General features: G+C 47.4%; 1 long non-coding RNA gene across 1 annotated transcript in view; it reads left to right on the plus strand.

Moving 5' to 3' along the window:
* Positions 1 to 1,032: 1,032 nt before the first annotated feature.
* The window catches only part of LOC103018025 (uncharacterized), a 31,235-nt gene continuing 11,076 nt past the window's right edge, over positions 1,033 to 21,191 (plus strand). The window contains exon 1 of the long non-coding RNA XR_451023.2: positions 1,033 to 1,127. This is a non-coding gene — a long non-coding RNA (uncharacterized LOC103018025). The remainder of the gene's footprint in view (positions 1,128 to 21,191) is intronic.

Raw genomic sequence — 21,191 nt, forward strand, 5'->3', positions numbered from 1 at the left:
TCTACACCAACCCTGACTCCAAGGAGGCATGTACCCTGGGCCTGAATGTGAAGCCAGGAGTCCCAAGGCTGTGACCACATACCCCGCGTGTCCCAGTGTGCCCCAAGGGACATGTCGGCCAGCAGCATTGCCGAGGGCAGGGACACAGTAAGCACCATCGCGGTAACACGTTGAATAAGTGCTATTTCCATTCCACATACAACGGCAGGAACCAGCGAGGATGTGGCCTTCTCCTGCCCCGAAGCAAGTTAAAAATATTGCCTGCTTCTTTGCTCACCCCCGTCTTAGCCCTGCACATTTAAAAATACACCCGTCAGTGGCTCTGCATTTGAAAATGTATTTTGCATCTGATAATTATGATGCATTTAAAGGGCAAAATTAGAAAGCGCAAAATTAGGCTAGCAGGCTTAATTAGCCCATTCTTTTCTCTAATGGGTGAAATTTGGGCAACTGTCTGCTCAAGGGGCACAAAGACCCCTAATAGGGCTGATGGAAATTCACCAGCTCCTCTGTCAACCCCGTCACTCAGCAAGCCGGATGGGGGATTAACTGCGCACCGAGAAATGTGAGACCCTCGAAGCAAGAAGATTACACCCTCTTGTCCTCAAGAAAATGACATGAGTGCGATTACAAAGTCATCTATCAACTGATAATAGACACACTCAGGGCTTCCCAGAGGCCTGGTGTAACCAAGGTGGCGACGGGATTGTATGTAAAGAGGCAAAGTCAGCAGCTTGATGTGTTTGGTGATCACACCCCCATTCTCACCTGAAGATCTGTTCCCCCTCCAGCCCTGGTCTTGCTAAGCAACTACTAAATGCCTTCCTCTGCTCACTGGGGCTGGCCACTCTTCCCAGGCTCCTGAGCTATTCTCGGAAGGCACAGTGAGCTGGCCAGGACACGTTTGGAAACTTCCAAGGACCTTCCAAGTGCCGCGCGCCTGGATTTTCTGCAATTTGATTCCACGTTCCTAATAAAGTTATCTTGATGGCTGCACTGAGCTTTCTCTGCACCCAGACGGGCGGATCCGTCCCCAGCTTTCAAGAGGGGAGTTTTCTCTCTTCAAGTCACCATGGCCCTTCACAAGCCAGGACAGGCCCCACCGAGTGGAGGCGAAGTGATCCCAGGTATGAGTCATCCTGATGAATCAGATGTGTCCCTACTTTTTCTTTTTTAAGCTGCGGATTTCTTCATAACAGAGGCTGTGGTGTTCTTTTTGCAGCCAGATCTAGAAGCCCTCTGCATGCTGAGAAAGAGGCTCTAATCTGCTGTGTCCAGCAGACAGAACTCAGGATGGGCCGCCCCTGCTTCTGGCCGCCCGGAATTTTCTGAAACAATCCATGGGGCAGCCTCAGAGCTATGGAAAGGGCCTGAGATCTGAGGTTGAACCTGGATTCTGGAGGCCTGGGTGGTCTCAGACAAGACATTTTGCCTCTCTGAGGTGAACCCTCAAACCTGTAGAATTGCTATAAAAATGCATTCATTGGAGAGAGTAGTCCTCAACCAGGAGCCACTGTGCCTCCCAGGAGACATTTGACAATGTTTTGGAACATATTTGATTATCACAAGCGCCATCTTTACCATCCTCTATGTTGCATTTGGTGGCACAGAAAAATCCTTTGTCGCTAACAGTTAGTCAAAATTCAGGAATTTGTTTTCAGTGTTTCATAATCTTTATAAAGAAAATGCATATAACCCCAAATTATGTAGGGAAATGGGAGACAGAGCAGGGAAACCATGTCCCTGCCATATTCATACTGTCAACTTTTTTTTTTTTTAAGCTGTTTAACTTGTCTTCATGACCATTTTTGGCCATTTCCTTCCAAAGAGCCAAAACAAAGCAAAAAAAGAATAGGTTGCTAGAAAAAAAAGAATAGGTTGCTAGAAAAGGTATAAAATATTTCTAAAGCCTAGTGATTGGAATTTCTCCAGCCCCAAGCAGAATGGCTTTACCCAGAGTCCAGTTGAAAGACAAAATGGTAGCCTCAGGCAGGATTCCCGAGACAGAAAAAAATATTCAGGAGCTGGAGCGTGGCAGACCCCTTGGAAGGGTGAGAAAAATTGGGAAGGTCTGAGTAGGGATCTCCTGGGGCCTCTTAATGTATTTGCAACACAAAAAGTAGCAGAGGAGAGGACAGATAGTATTCTGATTGTCTGTAATCGAGAAAGAAAAAATCCAGCAAAACCCCACCATGGGATAAACAGAGCCCAGGCAATGCTGAAAAAACTTCCACCCACCAGGTTTTTAGGGTGCTTGATTTACCATTCAAGTGAGCACAGCTGCGAGGAGGGGACCCGGCTCAGAGCCAAGAAGGGGAGAGAAGGGTAGCACGTGAACAAGGAGGGAGAGGATTGTTTGCAGACTAGACTATTAAATTGACTTGGAAATAGTTCCCCTCATCCCTCCCTGCATAAAATAGTTGTCTCTTTCAGAGGGAGGACCACAGACTCCCAGACAGAGCCCTTAAGTGCCGTTTACGCAGTGTGCTAATTGGAGTTAGGGAACCCACCCCTAGCCGTTGCTCAGCTTCTGTCCAGTTTTCCCTCAGGCGCTTCCGCGGTAGCAGCCCTATTTGTGGATCTTCCTCTCAGCCCCCAACAATGAGCGTAAATGGGAAATGTGTAATTATTCACTTACTGCTATTGATGCAGCCGACGCTGAGTGGCCGTGGCTTCTGGACAGCGGGAATGCCGTCCACACAGAGTGGGTCTGTCTCGAATCAGAATGACCTTCTTTCGGGACAGGGTCTAAGGCTCAGCCCCACCAGAGCTTTTCCTACAGAGCTTCTGGGAGCCTTGGTTTGGGGTCACATTCACATTGTCATGGGGAATGGCTACATTAGTCACTGGTGGGTCTCACGTTTATTCTAAAATTAGCAGCAGGAATGATATAGCTTCCCTTACGTAGCTGTTCATGGCTTGGTGAAATGCTCCTGTCACTGCATAGAAGTCAGGGTTGACCAGACACTTGCTGTGCGTGGGCTGTGACCCTCGCCTTGAGGGTATATACAGTTGGAACTTGCTCACTGGTTCTTCTCATTCAACATTCTCCGCCCTTTGTCATGCCTTTAGCCCCTCAAGCTCCCAGGCAGATCCCATTTTATCCATTTCCTGTGACTGCCCTACCAATTGCCTCAAACTCAGTGACTCAAAACAACACGCACTCATTCTCTTACGGTTCCAGAGGTCAGAATTCCAGCAAGGGTCTCACTAGGCTACAGACACGGTGCTGGCAGGGCTGCATTCCTCGGAAGCTCTAGGGGAGAATCCATGTCTTGGCCTTTCCAGCTTCTAGAAGCTGCCCACCTGCTTGATTCCTGGTCCCTTCCTCCGTCTTCACCTCTCCATCTTCAAAGCCAGCAGTGGCAAGTCTAGCCCTTCTTACATCACATCACCTCTTTTGCTTTCCCTTGCACTTTTAGGAACACCCTTATAATCCGGGATACTCTCCCTATCTTAAAATCAGCTAATTAGCAGCCTTAATTCCACCTGCAACTTTAATCACCCTTTGCTGTGTAATCTAACATATTCACAGATTCTGGGGAGGAGGACATCTTTGGGGGCCATTATCTGCCTACCACACTTCGCGTTCTGACGGTCTGTATCTCATCGCCTCCAGCTGGCGGTTACACAGCTAGTCTTGCAGGTAGCACCCTGTGTGATCATCTTGGATTTGGGGACTTACCTGCTCACAGGTAGAACACATGCACGCACACACGCACACACACCATCCATCCCAGCCTCCTGGGACGGACCAGAACTAGAGTTCAAGCTTTCTGAGGACAATCTGAGGCTGTATTCTGAGTGCTTGGTGCACTTGGTGTGTCAGAAGCCCTCAAATAATTCTTGAAAAAAATCAGTCAGAAGAGTAAGTGCTGGCCCAGGAATGGTGTAACAATAACGCCGGGGCCCTGGGGTCAGATACGGGGTTCACTTCTTGCCTAGGTACTTAAGAGTCTGTGACTCTCTCAGGGAGCCTCAGTGACCCCATCTCTAAAGTGAGGACATAGTCTCCTGTGTAACCAGGCTGCTGCGAGGATGGGAGTGTATTTAGTAGATGGCCTGGACTGTAAAAACGCTCAAAGAGCAGAGGCCGATGCTGGCTTCCTCACCCCAGCAGTTACCGTCTCGGACAGGAACACGGTCACGGAGGCGAACGAGCGCCGTCAACGTTAGAGGTGCCCTGGGGGAAATGTGCTCGCGCTCCTAGTTGGGAGACAGAGTAGGAAATGGTCCGTTTCCACGGCCACATCAAGGAGGCTTCGCAGACGTGTTAACACTTGAGCTGGATCAGAACCGATGAGGAGGTGTCAGAAAGGTGGGAGAGGGGAGAGGTATTCCAGGAGAGGGCACAGCATGCGCAAAGGTCCAGAGGCCTGGGGCAACCTGGCCTGTTCAGAGAGCTGCAGGTGGTGTTATAGGATTAGAGGCAGGGGAGCAATGGGGGGCGGGGAGGGCACCAGCACGGCAAGCAGTGGGGCTGGAACGGAGGAGGGTAGGAGGGCTTGTGAGCAAGCAGGCTCTGTGTGCTGTGCTAGGTTCTGACGTCTTGAGCTGGCCGTGGATACGCTGGCACTCGTACACTCGCTGTCTACGATCCTGTGCTTTCTCTCTCGCTCGTTCACACGAACGGACACGTACATCAGACACACATAAAGTGGGTACGCAAAAAATACATACATGTGGGCCACGCACACCCACTGGATGCACGCACAATACACATACTGGGATGGCAGATACATTCGGGGCCTACACCTTGTGGACCTACAGACTCGTAGCCCATGCACACACAGAGGACACGGACCCCCAGAATGCATCCCTGACCATGTGGCCCAACGCACACACACTCGTGCATAGCCACACGTACACACTGGCCACACACACCCAGGGCGCTCAACACGCCGGCACACGAAGAAAGCACGCACTTACTGCCCGTGTGTCCACGCAGAACACGGGCCCTGCGTAGCCTCCCACACACTTATTAAATATGTCTACACTCAAAATAAACACATACTGAACGTAGACTCACACTGTTTAAACACACACACACGCATTTTGACCACGCACACACAGACCCCTCATTTCTTTCTGGAATGCGTCTGGGTTCTGAGGCAGGCACTTGTTTGGCCTGAGGGAGGCTCTGATTATTCTCCCCGGCAGGCAGAGCGACTCCAAGATGTCTTTTGGATTTACACGGTTTATACGCACCTCTCTCCCCCGGAGTGATGGGCGGGGCAGAAAATGAGCTCTGGCGGGACCCCAGCACCCAGCTCCCATCTCAGCACCAGCCCAACCCCCTTGAAGACTCTGCAGCTTGTGACAACAGGGCGGCACCCAAAAGCATTGCCGGGTCTTTTGCAAGAGTTCCCCATGTGCGACTCACCGCCTGGCCCTCCCCTCCAAGCTGAGCTGGTGGGGGGCTAGGGAGCGGGGGCAGAGCCAAGCAGCTCCCAGCACTGCAGGCGCCCTCATCAGCTGTCTCCCTGGGGCCCCGTTTGGGTGATGAGCCCAGCCCGCTCTAGAGCTCTGCAGAGCGGAGTCCCACTCAACATCTGCCGGGTCTGTCGGGAGCCCGTCAGGCACAGCTCCCTCCTCTGCCTGCGCGCCTCTACGAATTGGGTTCCAATGAGCCGGAACCTCGTGCCTTCGCCTGAAGTTCTGACAAGTTATTTCCTGGTGGTGGCCAAGGTGGAGCTGTGACCTGCATCCGGGTTAATGAGTGGAGGACACACCACGTGCCTGCCACCCTGTCTCGGTTCACTTGCCCTGCTCCGAGGAGCTAAGAAACAAGGTCACGCCTCACATTGGGTGCACGGCCTCCTCCTGGGAGACCATTCCGTGCCCTCAGTCAGAGTGGGCCTCAACAGATCGAGCCCGAGCCTCTGCTCTTTGTTAGAGAAGGAAAGCAATGGCGACATCAGTGCAGGCTCGCAGAGGGATGTCAGTGATGGAAGGCAGATGTTATCCATGGCCCCCCCGCCTAGGAAGTTTAGTGTGAATTAGTCCCAAATCCGAACTCCATGGATCGTCAAGAATCCAGGGTTGTGCTCACATCTGCTGTGAATTCCGCCGACAGTCATGTCCTCATATTTCTCCCGGCTCCTGCGCTCACAAGCACCTGCACGTGGCTTCCGATTCCTCCCTCATCGAGCTGAACAAGAGGCCCACATTTTAAAGGGATTTCCCAAATAATTGCACTCATCGGAAGCCTTTTGAGCGTAGTGGCTTTACCGAAAGGGCAGCGATCACAGGAAGGGGGACATCAGGGCAGCATGTGCCCCACTCTTACTTCCTCACCATCCTCTTCCATCCCTCTCCGGAGTAACACACAAGTCCATCCCCGTCTCCATCCGCGTGCCCACATTCAGGCCCAGGAAGATCAGTTCCCATCATCACCTATCCCCAGAGAGACCTTTTCAAATATTCTTCTCTCCTAAGAGTGGGTGTCTGCCCATAAGAAATTCTCACGACAGCCGCCAAGGAGATACAGTATCCCCACAACGCTGCAGAATGAAGCTGTGTGTTCAGAAGAGAAATTCCTCCAACAAAGGTGAATAAACGTCACAAAAGTGAGCCCGCACAGTGAGGGTACTTTCAGTATTAGGGAGAAGCCTGACGGCTTCCCAGCCGGAGAGAGTGAGATTACTGGAGTTTGGGTGTCCAGTCTGACTCTTGTTTCCCCAAGCAATGGTGAGACAGCTCACATTTGAGTCAGAAGCCAGCACCCCTGATGGGGCCCCAGGAAATCTCTCTCCAGCCAGGGTCGGGGCCTTTGTTCCAGGCTGACAACAAAGGCCTGAACTCCAAATATCCACCCCCTGCCCCCAAGTCACTGTGGTTTCTCCAGGCCCAGGGGGAAGAGGGGGCCGGAGCAGGTTACAGGCCTCCTCCAAAGAGTTGACTCGGGGCCATTCAGACTCAGGAGCGTTTCCTTTCAACAAAGTCTGTTTGTTTCCCCCAAGAGCCCTGGGGACTCCGTGCCAAGACCAGATGACTCACTGGCTCGCAGGCCCCACCTCGCTCTGGGAGACGCTCAGCGGGGGCACTTCTCCCCGCAGACCAGGCTCCAGGTCCACCTGGGCTCTATGGCGTGAGCTTGGATGGAAACGCCACCAAAGGAGGGTTCCACGCACGAGCCTTCAGGCCTCAGCCTAGCGTGGGATGCCCCTGTCCACGTGTGCTGGCTTCCTTCAGGAGTTCAGACAGTATCACTTCACACAGGAGTCTGATCTCCCTCCAGGAGCCCCCTCCACTGGAAATCTCTGAAAGTAATGTCTGCGCTTACGTGCCAAAGCATGGGTCCTTACGCCACGTAGTTTGAAAAACATCCTTTTCAGTATGTTAGGAGCTTCCAGAAAAGCTTTGTTGATGAGAGAAATCTCCTTCTTTGGATCAGTCAAGGTCAGTCACAGACACTAGTAAGATCTCTTCATGGGTGAAAAACTGGATACAGTTTCAACTAGTTGGCCTGATTGAGATTCAGTTGAAGCCGTCCTCTATTAAATGAAGACTCACTACTGGACCCACATGATCGTTGTAAGAACTGAAAGAGGAGAGAGTAACTCCTGTGGTAGGATGATTACTCCAGGCCAAGCAAGGCAATGGACAGAGTCCATTACAAACACCATGTGACTTCCTCCTCATCATCCATCACAGGGCTCCAGGAAGTGCCAGCATCTTCATGCCCATTTTGAGAAAACTGATGCCTGGAGAGATTAAGTAGCCCAAGTTCACACAGTTAATAAACATCAGATTACTCACCAAATGAGCAGGGCAATAAGATGCAAAAGGAGAGTGCTCGGCCACCTTAGAGACCCCAAAATGTCTTAGTGGTTTGTAGGTACTTTAGAAGCTCGTGTATTAATTAGCAGTGGGTATACTAATTATAAAGCTAGCTTATTCGTTAAACACGGTTTCCATATGTCCCTGACCATATTATTCCCCAGGCAAGTTCTTTCCTAAAACAGAAAGTTATAAACCTACAGGTGATCTTGATTGGTTTTTCTCATGCTTCCTCCCAGTAAGGGAGATGTCACTTATTCATTCAACAAACACTTATTCAGCATCTCCTTTGGGCCATGCATTCTCTTGGGGCTAGAAATAAAATTGGTGACCAAAAGGGACATGAATTTGCAATCTGGGGCAGGTGTATCGACCTCAGCGCTGCTGACGTTTGGAACCAAGTCATTCTTTGCTGGGGGAGTCCACCCCGTGCCTTTGAAAGATGTTTAACAGCATCCTTGGCGTTGACCCACTAGATGTCATAGCAACCCCCAGCTGCGGCAACTAAAAATGTGTCTAGACATCACCAAATGTTCTCCAGGAGCCTAATCTCCCCGCTCAAGAACCAGTGTTCCACAGAGGAACGGAGTCATTCATCAAACTAATAGCTCTCAGCCCCGGGGGTTCAGGTGATCAGCCCTAAACCCGATTTTCTGGGTACAGATGACATGTGAGTGGAGGTGCAGGTCCTGGTGGAGCTAGCCAGGAAAAGCAATTGTAGGGCAAGGGAGACAGGCTTTGGAAACATCTCAGAGGCAGAGGCAACAGCATGACCCAAGGCATGAGGGGAAATGGGATCCCGATTTGAAGTCTGTGTTGTTCAATGATCAGATCAGAGTTCTGGATAAAGACGAAAGCAGCATGATTCCATGTGCAGTTGACACAATGCAGGGAGAAGTGACAGACTCTGTATTCCAGAAGGCTTAGACAAGCTAGACCCTTGTGCCAAAATGAGGATGCACTAATAGGAACACAAGGCAAACTCCTGCATAATGGTTCAAAAATGCCAGCCATTCAAACAGGGGAAACCTGGCTGAAAGGCAGAGATATGAGAAGGCTTTGCGGATGAGCCCTTTTCACGCTCATTCGTGCCTCAGAATACCCTGGCAGGCTTATTAAAGCACTGCTTGCTGGGTCCCACCCCCAGAGTCTGTGATTCAGGAGGTCTTGGGTGAAGCCAGAGAATTCGCATTTCAAACGAGTTTCTCAAGTGGTGCTGACTCTGCTGGGCCGAGGGTTAACCTTTGAGAATCACTGGTGGAAGCCTCAGTTCCCAAAGATGTTAATAACGTTGGGGTCAAATTAATAGAAACCTGGCGTCTCGCTGTAAAAGCAGGTGAGAGCTTCGGTGCTCAAACTACCGCTGGTGAGCCAGAAAGAACACCGAGCACCTTATCTTAAGGGGAACTGGAAGGTTCCAAAGAAAAGTGGGGAAACTAGGTTATATGAAACGTGGTTGAAGGACGTGGGGTGTTTGGCCCAGAAAAGAGAAGTTATGGGAAGAATCTAGGAGCTGCTTCAAATAGCTGAGGGGCAGTGCTGTGAATATGGATAGGATTCGTTTTGTATCCCCCCAGGGTCAAGCACATTAGTTCAAGATAAGGAAAACCAGGGTGGGAGTGTCAGAAGCAGGGGCTTTCGGTTCAAGGTTCAACGTAAAGCAGAACCTTGTAACAGTTACAGCTCTCGTGCAACGCTGTCCCGTGGAAATAGAATGTGAGCCATATATGTACTTTAAAACTGTCCAGCAGCCATAATGTAACAAGTAAAAAAGTAAAAAAACAGGTGAAGTTAATTTTAATAACACTTTTTATTTAACCTACTATTTCCCAAATATTTTCACTTTGACATGTCATCAGTATAAAAATTATTAATGAAATACTTTGCATTCTTTGGTTTGCAGTATGTTTTCTGAATCTAGGCTGTGCCTTATACTTAAAGCGCACTGGACCAGCCAGATATCAAGCGCTCCATTGGTACATGTGGCTTAGGGCTCCCGTCGTACTGGACAGTCAAGCTCTAGTGAATCATGAATCCATCACCACCAAGTGAATGATTCCTACTTTTAATCAGTTGCTCTGCCCCATTACTGTCTTTTGGCTTTAATGACATTCATATCCCATGTGTAAATTCCTATTTTAAATTCAAATGAACTCATTATAAAGTTTTTATATGTGTTTTGAGAATTTCATAGCATGCTTTAAGTTACCTGGAAGCAGCCTGGGGCACCCTAAATAGAGATGGTATCAGGACTCTTGCTTATAAGTGACAGGAGACTCAATTCAACCCAGCTTAAGAACATACCAAAATAATTTCTTAGCTCACATTTTGAGAAGTCCAGTGGTGACACTGGCTTCTGGCATGGCTGGATCCAGATACATCAATCGTGTCACCAGGAACTTGTTTTTATGGCCCCAAATTCACTTACTTCTGTGTTGCCTTCATTCTTTGCCTGGATCCCCTGGAGGTAGAAATACGGCCTGAGAAATTCCAGTCTTAAATCATCCTTACAGCGAGCATTCCCTGTAGAATAAGCTTCTCTTTTCAAATAGTTCTAAAAAACCCTAGATTTGAGGCTTATTGACTTGGATTGGAAGTGTACCACTTATCCCAGAATCCAGCATTGTGGATTTGGTCAGGGTGTCGCCTCCAGAGCCAGGACCCTAGGGAATCAGCCCCATGTAAACCGCAAGAATGGGCACGGGGGATGGGATCCCCAGAGGAAAGGGAAGGGTTCGACAAACACAAATATCAGATGTCCGTGAGGGGGGCCTTAATCATAGAGGCCGATGGATCAATTTGTCCTGGGTTGTGAAAATTGCCTTTGGAGAAGGTCCACTTTTTCTTTACTATAAGGCACTGCTTGGAATTTCATAAGTGTGGAGCTCAATTTAAGACACAGATCTTGAGTGCTTGGGCCCCGACATGAGTCTTGCGTTGCTTTTGACCAGTCTACTTTAAGAAGTCTTGTCCCGTGCGGCTGAATTTAGGTGACAGACTTAAGATCGGAATGAGGCATAGAAAGTTTAAAGAATAAATCTAAATGTATGCATTGCTAGGCAATTTAGAAGAGTGGAACCTGACTCAACTAGGTTATAGTCTGTTCTCCTTCCCTCCCCCAGTGACTTTTCAACCAAATGGCGACTGATCTCTGGGGTCAAAGATGTGAAAATCTTACAAAACTCAAAGTCTAACTTCTTCAGATCCCCAAACATCCGAATCACAAACAGGGTGTGCATTTCGTCTGAATACCTGCAGCCCTCGCTCACAGGCATTCTTTATTGGTGCCAGTTACTTGTTTCATTTACCCACTAATTTCCTCCCATTGGAGTTGTTTCCCCAAAGTCATGTAGTTTCTCTGCTCGCATGTACCTAAGTAGTTCCCAAATCCAGCCAGCAATTTAGATAGGTCCATGGCTGATTCCTGAAATCTTTACATGTGCGAGTTTTGGAAACAACAGAGAACTTCAAAAATGTATCAAGCCAAAGGACTTTTAGAGACAAAGTATCTTTTGTTATATAAAATAGAATTCTTTATCTCAAACTAAGGTTTATTTAGAAGTAGCAATGGCCAGAAAATATTAGCAACAACGTGGCAATTCCCCCCCCCCCCAAATACTAAAACTTTCCTTGCCCAATTTGTGAGTAGGTGTATTCATCCTTCCCCAAAACATTGTGGACTCTTCTCTGAAGAATTCTCCATGCACTGCTTCGTTCTACCACTTTACCTGAGTCATTGCACTGACCAGAGGCTCTGAGGCAATATGGCTTAAGGGACTTAGACTGTCCTGGATTCAAATCTCAGCTCTGTCGTTTCTTAACCGTGTATCCAGAAAGTTCTTAAATTTGTCTGGGTCTCAGTTTCTTCATCTATTAAAAAAAAACCCAAAACTCTTGTCTTGCTGAGTTGCTTTTAAACAAACATGAACTAATGTATGTAAATTGCTTGGTGCCTAGGCACTCAATGAAGAGTAACATTATAATTATTATTACTGCACTGTGGTTACTTGTTTATAAGTCAGTCTTTCCCATTAGAGAGCGGCGTCCTCTAGGGCAGGGACTGTGTCTTATTAAACTTTATGTCTCAATCCGGAATATATAGATATACATGTTTGTTGAAATAATAACATGAGTAAAGAAATGGACGCATACAGATGAAGAAAGAAAAGTCAATGTACAGTCAGTCTCTAGGGGACCATGGCCCTAGAACAATAATATTATACCATACCAAACCCTTTCCTTTTCAGTTGAATGTTTAGACCCTCTTAGACCGAACCACATGTTTCTGAAGAAACAGTGCCCATGGTCACGTGGGCAATATCATATGGTTCAGACTGATTAAGAGCTAAGAGTCTTGAGTTAAACTTCAGTGTCTTTCAAATATCACCATCTGATTAATTGTATTAAATATCTTCCTCATCTACCTCTTTCCAACCACAGTGACCAGGCAGAGACTTAAAATCAAAATAACAGTGTTTGTAAATTGAAAATGCCTGCTTGCAAATCAAGTCGTAAGTATCCCAGGCCTTGAAACCCCAAAGTTTGATTTCGGAATTCAGCCACCAACTCCTTTGGAACTAGAAAGGCTGCCTATGTATTTTCAACTTGAAAACAGACACATGCTTGTCCCATTAGAGTCAAACATGTAACATCATTCCAGGTACCTTTAAACCTAAAAATCCAAGTCAGGGAGTCATGAAAGGCAGTGGGCACCAAAATCATTTCTCAGCCCAATTGACTCAGAAGCAGTGCGGCTGGGCAAACTCCCTTCTAGAAAGTTGTCCCTTATTTGGATGTGAAAATCCCTTCAGTTCATGCTGTTAATCTCGTCCTAACCATATTTTGTAAATACAAAACCTGGTTCAATGGTCCCACTGAGACCACATTTCCCAATAATGAGGGAAATGGCATTTACAGGAAGGTCTGAAACTTTCCTTCAGTAGCCTGCAATTTTGTAAGTCCCGTATGAAACCTCCATGTGGGCATGACTAATGGATCCACCTAATTAAATTTTTACAGCATTCCAGGGCTGGAGTGTCAAATGTTTGCTTCCAGCTTGTCTCCTTGTAACACTGTCAAATAAGTCTCCCATCCCATCCCCCTCCCACACACACCTTTTTTTAGGGTCTGTAGGCTGCATTCCAATGTCATATGAAATCAGAATTTGGTTGATGAGGATGAAGAGATGGATTGCCAAATAGTTTTTGCAAGCCAACCTACCTTCACCTATTTAGAGAGGTTAAAAGGATAAAAAGGGGGGAAAAGAAAAACAAAAAATCCTTCCAGCTGAGGTAGGATTCTATATGGGAAGTTGAGAAAGTCACTTCCAGTGGGTAAGAAGACCATCACTGTTGTTATAAATCCTTACTCCTAAAGACTACACCGTGCGTTTAGCAAGATGGAATTTTAACTTTGAAAATGTACTTAAATTCAGTAGATTCTATGGACTTCAGGAAAGTGGGGTTTGTTGCGTCTAATCTGCAGCACATGATTTCTTGTTCCTTGTTGTGTAATTGGTTTGAAAGAAAAGCATGCAGTTAGACCATTTGCTTATCTCCTAACTGGAGGGTGAGGGTTCATCACAAAATGGGTAGATAATTTGAGAACGTATCTGGAGATGCTCAGCAAGACGCAGAAGTAGAATCTGATTTCAGTGCCGAACGAATGTCAGACTCAAGATAGGATGCTGTGGGTTCGAGGCAGTGTGCTCCCCCAGAGAAATCACAGAGCCTGTTGGAGGCACCTTCCTGGAGATAGATGCTTAGGATGGACACATGTCAGTCAATCCCTGAGAGCTCTCCAAACCAGAGTCCCCAAGTGTGGTCCATGTCATCTACATCAGAACCAACTTGGGAGCTTGTTAAAATGCAGGTTCTCGAACCCCAACCCAAACCTTCTGAGTCAGGATCTGGAAGTGGAGACAGGGACTCTGCATGCCAAAGAGCTCCCAGGGAAGCCCCACCAGCTGAAAGTTGGAGATCTTTGCTCTGGAGCTGTGGGGAAGATTGTAACTCCACACAGAGAGGGGCTGGAGGTCACAAGTGATAAACAAGGCGTGGATTAACTGAGGCCAGATGGAGACCCTTCCCAGGGAACCAGGTCATCAGCACCAGGAAAGGGTTGTTTTTCATCCAGCCAGAAGATCCCTGTGGACACACAAAGGCTCACCTTACCCCGCAAAGAACCCAAGATGATTATTCCAGCCCAAGGTCTTCAGGAATCAGTCCTAGTGGGGAACCTCCATCTGAAGTCTTCTACTCTGTTTTCCCCAAGTCGCCCACCGCCTACACATGTACTCAGAAATACACTTGCATAGACACTCAAATGAGTTCACCTTGACGTACGCATACAGACCCAAACTTGCAAACAAGCGTGTGTGTGCATATGAATTGTGCCCATACAGCTGCACACACATGCCCGAGCATGGACATACGTGTCCATCTCCACAGCTGCTGGCCCACAGGTCCTAACACAGAGATGCTACAGCTCAGCTCTTGCTGAGGCAAACTAACCTCCCTTCAAAATAGTTTCCTTTCTAATTCATCTTAGGAAAATCACTAACCACAAGCAATTCCGAAAACCATCTCTCTCCAAGAGCTCCATCCAAATGTGGAAACCAGCCACTAACTCCACGGCAAATGGTTGACTGGAATGAGAATAAGATGAGGTTGTCAGAAGTTTATGATGCAACCAAGCAGGACTCCTTGGCAGCCGTTCCTCCTGGCCCCTCATCCTGGGATGAACTCAGCACCATATTGGCCAAATAAATAGAACAGTAGGGTAGACTCAATAGGGCTTTGGAATCAAGTGGCCTCACAAAAGTGTCTTTGGCTAACGTCGGCTGTGTCAGCTCGGGCAAGCCTCGAGTTTCTGTTCTCTAAGCTAGAAGTTTATGAAGATTAAATGAGGCCATGTGTGAAAGCCCCTAGCCCAGGGGCCGGGGACACCCAGTAATAGGAGGTGATTGATCAGGGATTGGCCTGACAGAGTGCCTACATTCCATAGACTTCAGATTCTAAAAACTCTCTCTTTGAATCTTGGCTCTTCCACCTGTTGATTGGAGATTCTGTGCAAGTGTCTTAACCTCTCTGAATGTCAGCTTCCTCGTCAGGATGGAAACAACACCTCCACCAAACTCACAGAGCCGTTGGAAGAATCCTGTTAATGGGTCCGAAGAGCTTAGCCCATGCTAGGAAAGGTGAATGCTTAGAAAGAGATGGTTCTTGCTGCTGTTTTTTCTTCTTCTTCTTCTCTAAAAAGAATAGCCCATGAGAAGGAAGGATAGAGGTAGCTATTTCCCCCTTAGGGGAAAACTCTAGACAGGAAACTGGACTGGGGCAAGGAACGTGCAGCTGTTGGAGAAGAATGCATTGCCTATAACACAGGTCACTGAATGATCTTGCAGAGCAAGCTCACCGCTGCTTCCTGCGTCACCTGGGCTGAAGGAAGCCTCCCCTTGCCTTTGTTCAGTGTTTGCATCAAACTCCCTGCAAAAGGGAAGGGGTTCTCCACTTGAGCTGAGGGCAGTTCTTTCTGAAGGGTTTGGCTTTTTTTAGGCAGGGAACCAACAGCCTTTTGAATCTGGTGAAATAGTTTTCATAGCCTTTAGATGTAATAAGGCTTGTTTCATCTCTCTGAATCTATTTCTTCATTTAAAAAAAAATCAGTAAAGTAATGCCTCTCCGCAGGGTTTTCATGTAAACGAACACTCAGTGCCGTATCGAGTGCATAGTTAACTATTGTGGTGATGGAGAAAAGAGGGCCTCCAAGGGGGGTGGTCTCTGCCTCTCTTCATCCTTCTCATCCCTGGGCAGAGCCAGGAGGTGACCTCAAGTTTAACTCTGGGCTCCTCTTGGGTGGAGGACATATTAGCTGATTGGATACCAAGGGTGGTTGGGAAATGAGGGCCTTAAAGAATTTTCTGATTCCTCAAAAAGTTAAACACAGAATTACCACATGACCCAGCAATTCTATTTCCAGATATATACCCCAAAGAACTGAAAACAGGTCTTCTAATAAATACTTGCACATGAATATTCATAGAGCACTATTTACGACAGCCAAAAGGTGGAAAGAACCCAATGTCCATCGATGGATGAATAAATAAAATGTGATAAATGTGGTATATCCATAAAATGGAATAGTATTCAGCCATGAAAAGGAATGAAGTGCTGACACAGGCTATAGCATGGGTGCACCTCGAAAACTTTTCACTTAAGTGAAAGAGGCCAGACACAAAAGGTCACATATTGTATGATTCCATTTACATGAAATATTTAGAATGAGTGAATCCATAAAGTCAGAAAGCACATCAGTGTTTTCCAGGGGCTTAGGAGAGAGTCAAATGAGGAGTGGCTGCTTCATGGGTGCAGGGTTTCTTTGGGGGGATGAAAATGTTCTGGAACTAGATAGAGTTGACGGTCACGCAACCTGGTGAATGTTCAAAATGCCACCGAATGGTACGTTGAAAAATGGTTACTTTTAGGTTATATCCATTTTACCTCAATAAAAAAAAAAAAAAAATCTCCCTCTACCAATGTGTGGGTGTCTTGATGCCAGACTGGAGAAAGCAGAAGAAAAAGGAGGGGGTGATTGTTGAAGCACTGATTAAAAGTGCCCTTGGAGGGCAGAGCAGTCTCCTAAATCTCTTCAATGAAGACAAAGAAGGCAAGAGCTACGTATGTGGGAAGCAGCAGTTCAACAGATAAACAGCGACACAAGAGACGCCAGCCATCGGCTTCTCAGGAAGGGTCAGCAGCTCGGGTTTTTTTTAAAGGCAGTCGACACGTGAAGTGTGCAAACTCTACTGTGGATTCTTTTGTTCCCGCTCCCCCGACCCTCTCCACCAGCTCGCTCCGCTTGGCACGCGGCCTATTTTCCGAACAGCAGCTGCGTACAGTTGAATAGTAAATCAAACACCCTAAAAACCCGTTGTTTTAAAACAATGTCTCAGATTTCCCAGATATTTCATTTCTCTTTTCCTTCCCCCAAACCCTTGCCTCAACAGCAGTGGGAATCAGCTCATTCAGGTACGAACCTCTGTCCCGTTTGCCGGGGATTCACGAGTTGCTTCCCACTGCGAAGTGTTTTCGGGACAGGATTTACAGGCAGAGTGTATTTCAGGCTGATCCTGTATGCTGTTAGGAAATCTGTTGTCAACAAATGCTCTTGAGCAGGAAGGGATTGGGTGACTAAGGTTTTCTGGGGACACATATCCCCAGGATGAGCCCCAAGATTTTAAGGATTTCGGCACCATGAGGGCTCCCCAGCCCCTTGGCTCTTGGGAGCCATTCTGCAGCAAGCCCATCCTGGCAGCCCCCAGCGAAGGCTGTGCCGGTTCCCAACTCACTGTCTGGGGGGCGGAGAAGTTTCCTAGGGAAAGAGTCAAGTGGCTGTGGGGAGGGCTTTTCCCCGAGGGGCAGTGCCGGGCTTCCTGGCAGATCCCACCGCCATGCCCCCCGTACGCACACACTCACAAGCCCTGGCCCCACAGGTGCCAGCCCAGCCTCCAGCTTCACATGAGTCAGGGTTTCTCAGCCTCAACACTGTTGGCACCTGGGTCAGATCCTTCTTTGTCGGGGGGAGTTGTTGAAGCTCAGAAAGGTCAGACGGCTCATCAAAGTCAGATGGCTATTAAGTCACAGAGTTTATCAGGTATTCACTCAGCAAACATTTTATACCACCTATCGTGTAGTGAGCTTTATTACAGGCACTGCCGGCCAGCAAATATTTATCGAACATCTATAAGATGTCAATATTACAGATACAAGAAAGAGCAAGACAGGCCTTCTCATTGTGGAGGAGACAGAAAATAAACGTGTGTACGATGTTCAGCAGCAGCCTTGGCCTCTACTAGGTTCTGGTAGCATCCCCTGTCGGGACGACCAGAAACTGCTCCAGACGTTGTCAGTTGTACCCCGGGGAAGGGGGAGGGCAAGATCGTCCCCTGTTGAAAACCACTGACATAGAGGGAATTTAAGAAAACAACCTTACAGTGAGATGGAGTGATCTGAGTTAAAGTAGAAATCTGTCTGTCTGTCCAGAGAGAAACAAATGTATTCCAGAGATGACCTCTCTTGGGAAGGAATATTCAGAGATGAGAGCTACCCCGGGGCTGTGACAGAGCCAGCCCTGCTGAGAAGGACGGCAGCATTTCCGTCAGTAATTGGACCAGCCAGTTTCTCTGCAATTTGCCCTATTTAACCACTGGTTTATTGTCAGTGTTCCCCATTAAACAGTAACATCTGTGAGACCAGGGACTTTGTCCCGCTAGGTAAGTGTACGATCCCCAGAACCTACAGCCTTGCCAGACACAAATGCCAGAGGGCAAATGACAGAATGAATAAATCCAGATAATCTTCTGCCTGTGAGACTCCTGTGACTTCTTCTCCTCTTTTTCTGACCCTCTCTTATTCCTCCCCGCTTTGTCTTCTGGCCTTTTTTCTCCCCCTCGGTGCCAAAACATACACGTGCACACATGCTCAAGGTCAAAAGCAGATACACTCATCCTCCCACAAACAGACACACATACCCACCAACACACCAGCAGGAAATGAGAAGGAAAGACCAAAACACATCCTTGACTCAGTGTTCTGAGAAAATCAACCATCCCAAACCCAACAGCAGATTATACTGGAAATCAGCTGGCCCTTGAGCTTCTTGGCAGTTGTCGATTTGTCACAATTGGAGGGCTTGATGCCCTCACTACGAGGTCACCAGAAGTTCTGTGTTCAGGCCAAGAAACTGTGTGACCCTTTGCCGGAGTAACACACTTTATCGTCACATTTACAGTGAAAAATAACGTGAAAAGGCCGCCCCCCCACCCCTGCCACCAAAATAAATAAATCACACACACACACACACACACACACACACACACACACACACACACACACACACACACACACACACACACACACACACACACACACACCAGCTCTGTGGTTATGAAGCCCATATAAAGCGGTTCCAGTCTCTTGACAAAGACTATTAAAGGCTGGCAGGGCAGGCAGAGAGGCAGTTCAGAAAACATAATCTTTTATTTACCCAGATAAATATGATACTGGCTACATAAATTTGAAGGCACTTTGTTAAACACTTGATATGCTGTACTGCACCCAAAAGGCCATAACTGCCTTTCGATTGAGGACAATGATTGGGAAAGAGCAAACCAGGCAAATAAATAAATTATATGTATTTATTTATTTTTAACATGCTTTGCTAGACAGGCCACAAGGCCTCTCTCAGGTAACACACACCTGGCAACCTAAACTAAAAAGGGACCTCTTGATAGGAGAGAACTGAGCTCCTCTTCCCTCTCCTCCTGGGCTGTGGCTGAACATCTGTCCGTCTGCCGTTCTGGGTGAAACAGAGGAAGTTTAGGTCCCGTGGCCGCTGCGCTGTATCAAAGCATCCGCCTCCTTTTCCAAAATCTGTGCAGAAGGACTGTTACAAATTAGGAAGCAGTCTTATAAATGCATAGATTCAAACCCCAAACTGTATTTGAGTGAAAACCAGGATATTCATGGAATACAGAGGGTGAGTCTGAGAAATGAGTAGAGTTTAGAATCCTTCCCAAATGCCAGCAGATCTCCTGTGACCAGGAGTATTAAGGGGTCCCCTGGACTGGCACAGGCTCTGAGGGAACCCCTGTTAATTTTTACAGGTTCCTTTGCTCTTCCCATTCCCCCCAATAGCATGTATTGAGCATTATGTAAGTGTCAGCTTGTTCTAAACACTTTATGTGACAGTAATGTTATCCAGATTGCAATGAGGTACTATTGTTATCCATGTTTTACAAATAAATAATTATGACCTAGGGAGTTTAGGTAAATCTCCCAAGTTAACACAGCCGGTAAGTGGTGACAAGGGGATTTGAATCCAGGTCATCTTCCATCAAAGCCAACACTCTTTAAACTACAGCTGTGTGTTTTACTAGATATGCACTTCCTACCAAGGGTGCGCCCAACCCCTCCGTGGCTTCAGTCATCATCTCTGTGACAGCCATCAAGAATATTTCAATTTCCATACCAGCTCCAGTCCGTTGGTAACGGCTGCCTGGATCATGGTGCTTAAGCAGCCAGGCTCAATGGAAAAAAAAAAAAAAAAAAAATCCGCAATTGATTAGTGATGCCTGTTCTGGGTGCAGAAGGGGCAGTTTGTGGCACATATGCTACCTATTTGCATGTTCAGTTTCCATTGCCAACGAATACTTTATCTTCTGAACTCCAAAGCCAGATTTGCAACTGCCACTGAGCTATCCCACTGGGATATCCTATTGGCATCTCAGACTCCCCAAATCTGGCCTCTTCTCTCATGGTCCCCAATGAGGTTTAAAAAATATTCACACAGATTTCAAGCTGGAAACCTGAGAGCTGAGTTTAGCTCTTCTCTTTCCTTCATTCAATACTCTAATCAATCGTGCATCTTTTCCATTCTGCTTTTCAAAAATCGTGAAGGTTTCCTGTGAGCTATCACATTCTCACTCCTTGAGTCTAGGATAGGCCTCTGTTTACACTATTGCAAGAACCAACTAACCAGTGCTCCTGCCTCCAGATCTGCCAATTCACTGCCAACTATTCTTTCTGAAACATGAATCTGGATATATAGTTCCCTTGCCCAGTACCTTTGTGGCTCCGCTAAGGTCCAGACTCTTCAGCTGGCATATGAGACCCTTCACCATGAGTTCTTATTCTAACTGTTCAGATATCTCCCTTGCCCCGTGATGAGTCATCCCGTCACATGTTACCTGTGCTTCAGCAACCACCCTGCTCTACCATCCCATCATCATTCATGCCCATGTGTTCTTGCACAAACTGTTTCTTCCACTAAGAATATCCTGCACAATTTAGTGATTCTTTACAGAGACCTCCATGCCCTTGGTTGGCAGGAGCCAACCATCACAGATTACACCCTCAGCTCTAAGAAGCGTTGTCTGGAGGAACCAGTGTAGCCATAACAAGCCCATCCGCAGAGGGGCTGGGCCTTACCCTGGCCTGTCCTTTCCTGAGTCTCCTTCAAAGCAGCAGCTGTTAGGATGGGATTTACAGCCTATACACCCATAAACAAAGGTGTCCTTCAGAGAGTGTACCCATGGAAGCTGGATGGTGAGACCCATGACCCTGAGTTACCCCCGGCAGTGTCCCCAGGCACCTTGGCTGATGGGTTTTTGCACCAGCTTACAGCTTACCATTTCGGGGCACACAACTCACACCAGCCTCATGGCATTTGGCGTTGATACAAGAATGCAACCTCCTTGAGGGTAGGGGCCAGTCAGAAACATCTTTACCCTCCTGTTATACCTGGACTTGGTACCTGTTACAAGGCAGGCAGTCAAGAAATGGTCGTCCATGGGCTTAGTGGAGTGAACCAGAAAGTAGATGAATCCGTCTCAGCATTGTCCCTTATTA

The sequence above is a fragment of the Balaenoptera acutorostrata genome, chromosome 19 (assembly GCF_949987535.1).
Source record: "Balaenoptera acutorostrata chromosome 19, mBalAcu1.1, whole genome shotgun sequence".
NCBI lineage: Eukaryota > Metazoa > Chordata > Mammalia > Artiodactyla > Balaenopteridae > Balaenoptera > Balaenoptera acutorostrata.